The 8240-nt window shown below is 42.7% G+C and overlaps 1 long non-coding RNA gene across 1 annotated transcript; it reads right to left on the reverse strand.

Moving 5' to 3' along the window:
- Positions 1–3469: 3469 nt before the first annotated feature.
- LOC140730060 (uncharacterized) lies at positions 3470–7471 on the reverse strand. The gene is made up of 2 exons (XR_012099497.1): positions 7398–7471; positions 3470–3713 (listed from the first exon to the last, which is right to left on the reverse strand). It is a non-coding gene; the product is annotated as an uncharacterized lncRNA (long non-coding RNA).
- Between the last annotated feature and the right edge of the window lie 769 nt (positions 7472–8240).

An 8240-nucleotide genomic window follows, 5' to 3' on the forward strand; every position in this document is an offset into this window, starting at 1 on the left:
AATTACAGTGGTATGAGAGAGGAGCTGGCCAAAGTAAATTGGAAGGAGATGCTGCACAGATGACAGCAGAGCAGTACTGGCGTGAGTTTCTGGGGGAAATTAGGAAGTTGCAGGATAGAAGTATTCCAAAAACGAGGGAATACTCGAATGGCAAAATAGTACAACTGTGCCTGACAAGGGAAGTCAAAGCTAATCTAAAAGCAAAAGAGAGGGCATACAACAAAGCAAAAATTAGCAGGAAGATAAAGGATTCAGAAGCTTTTGAAAACCTACAGAAAGCAACTAAAAGAATCATTAGGAGGGAAGAGATGAAATATGAAAGCAAGCTAGAAAACAATGTCAACGTGGATTGAAAAAGTTTTTCAAGGGTATTAAAAAATAAAAAAAGAGTTGAGACTGGATATAGGATTGCTAAAAAATGAAGCCGAGGAAATAATAATGGGAGACAAGGAAATGGCAGATGAACTAAATGAGTATTTTGTATCAGTCTTCACTGTGGAAGACACTAGTAGGATGCCAGGTGTTGAGAGGTATGAGGGAAGAGAAGTGGGCACAGTTACTATTGAAGGGAGAGCTGAAAGACCTAAAGGTGCTTAAGTCATCTGGACCAGATGAACTGCACCCTAGGGTTCTAAAAGAGGTAGCAGTAGAGATTTTGGAGGTATTAGTAATGATCTTTCAAGAATCATTGGACCCTGGCATGGTTCCAAAGAATTGGAAAATTGCCAATGTCACTTCACACCTTAAGAAAGGAGGGCAGCAGCAGAAAGGAAATTATAGACCAGTTAGCCTGACCTCAGTGGTTGAGAAGATGTTGGAGTCAATTTAAGAGCCATGGTATTACAGGAAACTTACTAGCATGGTTAGAGAATTGGCCAATTGGTAGGAGAAAGTGAGTGGGAATAAAAGGATCCTTTTCTGGTTGGCTTCCAGTGACTAGTGGTGTTTCACAAGGGTCGGTGATGGGACCATTCCTTTTTATGTTGTATATCAATGATTTTGATGTTGGAATAGATGGCTTTGTTGCCAGTTGTAGATGATACAAAGATTGGTGGAGGGGCAGGTAGTGTAGAGGAAACATGAAGGTTGCAGAAGGACTTAGATTAGGAGAATGGTCAAGAAAGCGGCAAATGAAATACGATGTTGGAAAATACATGGTCATGCACTTTGGTAGTAGAAATAAATCTGCAGACTATTTTCTAAATGGGGAGAAAATCCAAAAATCTGAGTTGCAAAGGGACTTGGGAGTCCTTGTGCAGAACACCCTAAAGGTTAAGTTGCAGGATGAGTCAGTGGCGAGGAAGGCAAATGCAATGTTAGCATTCATTTCAAGGGTTCTAGAATAGAAGAGCAGGGATGTGATGCCGAGGCTTTCTAAGGCACTGGTGAGGCCTCATCTTGAGTATTGTGAACAGTTTTGGGCTCTTTATTTAAGATGCGTTGGGATTGGAGAGGGTTCAGAGAACATTCACTAGAATGATTCCAGGAATGAGAGGGTTAACTTTGAGGAACGTTTGACTGCTCTTGGACTGTAGTCCTTGGAGTTTAGAAGAATGAGGGGGGACCTCATAGAAATATTTCGAATGTTGAAAGGCATGGACAGAGTGGATGTGGCAAAGTTGTTTTCCGTGGTGGGGGAGTCTAGTACGAGAGGGCACGACTTAAGGATTGAAGGGCACCAATTCAGAACAGAAATGTGAAGAAAATTTTTTAGCCAGAAGATGGTGAATCTGTGGAATTTGTTGCCATGGGCAGCAGTGAAGGCCAAGTCATTGGGTGTATTTAAGGCAGAGATTGATAGATATCCGAATAGCCAGGGCATCAAAGGTTATGGTGAGAAGCTGGGGGAGTGGGACTAAATGGGAGAATGGATCAGCTCATGATAAGATGGCGGAGCAGATTCGATGGGCCAAATGGCTGACTTCTGCTACTTAGTCTTATGGTCTTTTGGTTCAAAGGAGGTTCAGAAGGATGATTCCGGGAATGAAAAGGTTATCATATGAGGAATGTTTGATGGCTCTGGGCCTGTGCTCACTGGAATTTAGAAGGATGAGGTGGGAATCTCATTGAAACCTTTCGAATGTTGAAAGGCCTAGACAGAGTAGATATGGAAAGTATGTTTCCTATAGTGGGGAGTCTAAGACAAGAGGGCACAACCTCATGATAGAGGGCTGTCTATTTAAAACAGAGATACTGAGAAAATTCTTTAGCCAGAGGATGGTGAATTGTGGAATTTGTTACCACAGGCAGCTGTGGAGGCCTGGTCGCTGGGCATTTAAGGCGGAGCTTGATAAGTTCTTGATTGGCCAAGGAAAAGAAGGTTACAGGGAGAAGGCCAGGGCATGGGGCTGAGGAGGGAACAACAGGATCAGCCATGATTGAATGGCGGAGCAGATTCGATGGGCCAAATGACTTAATTCTGCTACTATATCTTATGGTCTTATGATATCTCCAGCATTCTTCCAGTTTTATGGGTTAGATGAGTCCTCATCCCAGCAAAGGATGAGAAATAGCTTTGACAGTCTCAGATTTCCTGCCAAAGTTTGGGATATAATTTGGCATAAAACGAAGAATTTCTTAAGTATGTAGAAATATGAATTTTTTCTACAATAGTGATCATATTAGTGGTCAGGACAGTGGATGCTTTTGGTCACACTTCAGTAAGTTTACAAAGTTTGGACTAAAATGTCTGGATGTAACTTCAGTTCAATTTAAGCTTGCATTATTTTTACAGTAGATAACTATATTATCCAATAATGGAAAATTCATTATTAGAGTTTCTTGCCTGATTGGAAGCATTACATGTGTAAGATGAACATAGATACAAGCAAAGATTCTGTCTATTTTGTAAATCTATCTGAAATGTGTTACTGACACGGTCATGGATCAAGTAAGTGTAGTGTACAAAACAGGGGAGATACTTCTCTGGATTTAGGCATGAAATGGATCTTGGCAGGGGTATTGATGAAGGAGATCAGTGGGGTGTTATTGAATACAAATTTAACAACTAATTCACTTTCCAGTATAATAATTTCCTACTCTAATGGGCAAATTGATATAGGAGAGGAAAGCAAGTAACTGTTTACTATTTCGGCTACTAAATGTAACAACACAAAACCTTTGGCAATGCCATTCTGTGATGGAGTAAAAGGCTAGTTTGCTAAATGGTAAAGATTGGCTTACTAAATACTCAACCTTTCAGCTGAACAATCTATATTGAAATGGCATTTCCTAACATTTCACAGTCGCAGCCTTTCATGGGTTCCTTCCTCCTCTTTTATATGACTCTTCCTTTCAGATTCTATCCTGTTTGAAAGAGACAGAGGTCTCTTCAGAACGGGAAGTGTCTTGGTCATTGTACAATCAAATACTGGGCATGTTACCAGACACATTAATAGTATACATTTGAAACCACAGTGGTTTCTCAGAAGTCATGATGTATGCGTAGCAAATGATATCACACAGTGAGTTCATTGTTAGATTTATTTTAATAAGGGAATCAACCACAATTAACTTCAAAATGTTTGCACATCCCCTTGTTACCCTGGCGACGCTATAGTTGGCCCAGAGCTAAGGAACCAATCAGCTTTTATGCAATGCAGTAGGGGTGATTTCAGCTGCCAATCATCGTATGTTGCGAGAGGTCCAGGAACTGATGATGGCAAGGAAGGACAGGTCTGTGTCTGCCTCATGTGATCTTCAGATCACTCAATCTGTGGGTGTAATGCATGATAAATATGAATTAGGGGCCATATCCCAGTTCCGGGGACCACATCGAGTGCAAATGGGGCAGGTACGATCTGGGAACCTGTACCAGCTGGCTCATAATTGTTGCCTCTAAAGGGAGGCAGCCTTCATCTCAGGATTGGTCTACAACAAAGCTATTGGTTGGATGGCAGGGTGCTGCGTTCTGGGAATGTTTCGGCTCTCAATTTGTCAGGGTGCCTCACAACTCCCACCAGGCGCTGGGAGATTGCCAGTTGCTTTCTAAATCACCCAGAGCTGACAACAATCCTGGGCTCCCACTGAGGGCATGCGTTCTGAACGTTCAAGCCAAAAGTTGGGATTTGACAACCTACCCATCTTCTAGGGTCATAGGGTCATATAGCACCGATAGATGCCCTTCAGCCCAAGTGTTCTCGTCTGATCAAGATGTTCATCTAATCTAGTCTATTTTCTGGTTTGGGGCCACGTCCTTCTGAACCTTTCTTACCCAAATATCTTTTAAAAGTTGCTATTGTACTCACCTTAACCAGTTCCTCTGGCAGCTCACTCTGTACACCCACTACCTTCTGTGTGAAAAAGTTGTCCCTTAGCTTGCTATGAAATCTTTCCCATGATTTTATACACCTCTATAAGATCACCCCTCATTCTCTGGCCATCCAAGCAATTAAAGTTTAGCCTACCCAACCTATTAATGTGCTGCTTTAAAAGAATCACTATTTCAGTGACAGAATCGACCATTTCTTTTGATGGAAATGTGTATTCATTATAAATACGTGCAGAGTGATTGTTGAGCTTGACTATGAGGCAATATGTTATTGGCTCTGCTCCCAGGAATAGCAAGCTGCAAGTAATATCTCGTAGGGACTTGAAAAGTAGTTACATGCCCCAAGCTGTTTCACAGGGACAGCTTATGGCACCAACTTCAATCAGGTACTATTGACGGAACCATAAATCTGACCAAATGGATTAGCTTTGAAAAAGAGATGGAATGCAGAGGAGAAAGAGGTGGAAGACGAGGTCAAAGAAGGTGATTCAGCAGATGAAAAGAGGACTCTCTCAATGTGCTGTTGGTGGGTAACCTATTGCTAAGACTCAGATGAAGACTTTGTCCCTCTGGCTGTGGATGTACTCAGAGAAGGAGTTTATGCTTGAACGCAGGAATATTTTGCCACCATTTACTGCCTCTGCCTGCCATATACCCTGCAACGAGGGGCTTTACGACTTATTTCCCAAAGACATTGAACCATTGAGAATAGGTTCGCTAGGATTGTGAGAGAAGAGCAAACAATAAGGACTTAGCAGGTCAGTCAGCTTCTGTAATGGCAAAAGGATGGTCAGCAACTCAGGCTGAGACTCTGCATTAGGACCAATGCAAGGACATGACCCAAATTGTCAACAATCATTTTGCTTCCACAGATGCTGCTCAACTCATTGAGCTCTTCCCACAGTTTATTTGATGCTGCAGATTCCAGCATCCGCGGTCTCTTGTGGCTTGGCTAGATATGGCAACCTCTCTGCACGTGGCCCCAAGACACCGCAGAGAGTGATGGGCACAGCTCAGCACATCGTTTCACGGAAAACAGCCTCCCCTCTATCGACTCGGTCTACACTTCTTGCTGCCTCAGTAAAGCAGCCAGCACAACCAAAGATCCCATCATCTCTGCCGTTCTTTCCTCTCCCCTCTCCCGTTGGGCAGATGACACAGAAGTCTGAAAGCACGTACCACCAGGCTCAAGGACAGCTTCTGTTACCTGACTCATACAACAGCATGGACTCTTGGCTTCACAATCTAGCTCATTATGATGTTACACTTTATCGTTCACAAGACAAGACAAACTTTCCACTGAACCTTGGTGCAAATGACAATAATAAACCAATAGCAATACCAATATAAAGTTCCAAGTAAATTTATTACCAAAGTATATCTATGTCACGATTTGCAACCCTGAGATTCACTTTCTTGCGAGCACACTCAATAAATCCATAGAAAAATAATAACCATAATAGAATCAATGAAAGACCACACCAACTTGTGTAAAGGACAACAAACTGTGAAAATACAAAAACAAGGATGGAATAATAATAATAATAATAATAATAATAATAATAATAATAATAATAATAATAATAATAATAATAATAAATAAATAAATAAATAAATAAATAAATAAATAGGCAATAAATATTGGGAACATGAGATGAAGAATCATTCTAAAGGTTCAAAACCATGATGGTTGAGGAGTAATAACTGTTCCTGAACCTGGTGCTGTGGGTTCTGAGGCTTCAGTACCTCCTTCCTGATGGCAGCAGGGAGAAGAGAGCTTGACCTAAGTAGTAGGGGGTCCCTGATGATGGATGCTGCTTTCCTGCGGCAACACTTTTGTGCAGATGTGCTCAATTATGGGGAGGGCTTCCTATATAGATTATATTATATATAGATTTTTCCTATATAATGTCAGTGCCTACAGCCGCTTGGCCCAGGATGAATTTCTAGGTAATAGTGATTTCAGTACAGAAGTAGGCCATTTAGCCTAAGTGATCCATATGGGACAGGATCATTTCATCCGAGGATATCTTTCTGCTCCTTCCTCCCCTCGTGTACTAACATCAACATGGAGCAGTCGCTCCACATACTCACCACTCTCAGAGTGCTGCAGTTACGTACTCTGTACAGTTTCTCATTGGTTCCATCACATCATTCACTTCCCCATCCCACCCCACCCCGCCATTACCTCTCCGGTATTAGGAAACAAAATGTGAAAACAGGCAACGCACCGAGCTTTCAAAAAACCTCAACAGCGTTTTGCTTCATGTCTCTTGCAGCCACGGCTTGGAACTCTCTTTTGCTAGGCTGAGGCAGGTTTGTGGGTGGCCAGTTCTGCCTTGGTTTCGATTCGGAAGCCAGCAGTTGCCACACCAGGCTATCTTCTCCGTCCTTCACCACAGGGGTCATGTCCCTGCAATCCAGCTTCCAGCAGAAAACCCTTGCACGCCGACAACGGAGTGGAATATCGTGAATGAGGGCGCACAGGCCACCGCCCTCTCCCGCCACATCACTTCTGCAACTATTCATGTGAATAGCTAGAAGCTGTGATGTAATGGAGATACTCAGCAGGTCAGGTAGCTCCTGTGCATAGAAACAGAGATACCACTAGAGACTGAATCTGCAGCAACGAACAGTGGGTCAAGGAACATCAGCCCTGGTACAAGGTTTGGACTCGAAACGTCGATAGTTTCTTTCCCCTCCACAGATACCGTCGACCCATTGAGTTCCCCCAGCAGACTGTTTGTTGAACCAGAGATACCTTAGCATCTAGTGCTCTCAAAGCATTCCCTTCCCTCCCATGGTTGGCACTGAGTGTGGGTCAACTGGTCATCCTAGGCTTCCACCCTCTCACGGACATTCGCTCTGTTATGTTTACCCGGCCACCTCTCTGCAACTTAAAGCAAACCTCTCGCTTTCTTATTACTTGCTCTTCTGGTTCTGAGGAGAGGTTGACGGACCTGAGATAGTCACACTCCTCCCCACCCCCAGCAGTAACATCCAGGTTGATCAGACTGAACAAACGCCCAATCTGCTGGAGGCAAGATGTAAACAAGACAGATGGTAAGTTGTGAGCAATTAGCAAAGCACAAAGTAGCAACTGGAAAAAGAATTAAATCAGTTTTACCTTTGTGGCAACTGATCTCAACTTGATGGAATTTTGCCCTCTGGAAGGTAGTCCAAATCCCCTTGGAGTTTATCTATGTGAGAATGATAAAAGGTGTGATATTTAAATTGCCAGTTCTTATACCTCTTTGTGAATCCCATCACTTCTTCCGCTCTAATTAAGGGTGCAGTCCTCAACCCCTCGGGGTCTTTGCACTCATCTAGCTCTGGCTTCCTACTCTTTAATCACTTCAATATTGGCAGCCTGAGCTTCAACTATCAAGGCAACACGTTCTGAGATCTTCACCAAAATTCGTGCTCCCTCTCCATTGTTATCTCCGCTTTTAGCATGCTTGTTAAAATCTACTGCTTTAGAACACAGAGCATAGAACAGGCCAGGCCCTTCAGCCCTCTACGTGATGCAAACTAATGAAACCACTGACTCCGAATTAATTTAATCCCTTTTCCCTGCACATTCACCATAATCCCTTCCTTCTCTTCATATTCATATATCTAAACACTCCTGTGTTATCTGCTTACACCATCCCTCACACCCTACACTCTATGAACAAAGTCTTACCTTTGTAAGATTTTGTATTTTGTACTCCTTTCTACTTTCCCCCTTTACACCTAACATACATCTCCTTGAGTACTAACCCTGTCATGGTTCTGGTTGACTGTTCCCCTTTAACGCTCTAATTTATGCCCTAATTTCAGTCATTAGATCTCCAATTGCTGCTAGTTTACTCAATTACAGTACACCTGGTTTCCATCAGAGACTGTGAAATAAATATGATAGCATCACTATCACAGGTTGCCAGTTTGTTGGTCTATTCCCATGTGATAACTTCATTTCTTGACTGCT

Source organism: Hemitrygon akajei, chromosome 7 (genome assembly GCF_048418815.1).
Source record: "Hemitrygon akajei chromosome 7, sHemAka1.3, whole genome shotgun sequence".
Lineage (NCBI taxonomy): Eukaryota > Metazoa > Chordata > Chondrichthyes > Myliobatiformes > Dasyatidae > Hemitrygon > Hemitrygon akajei.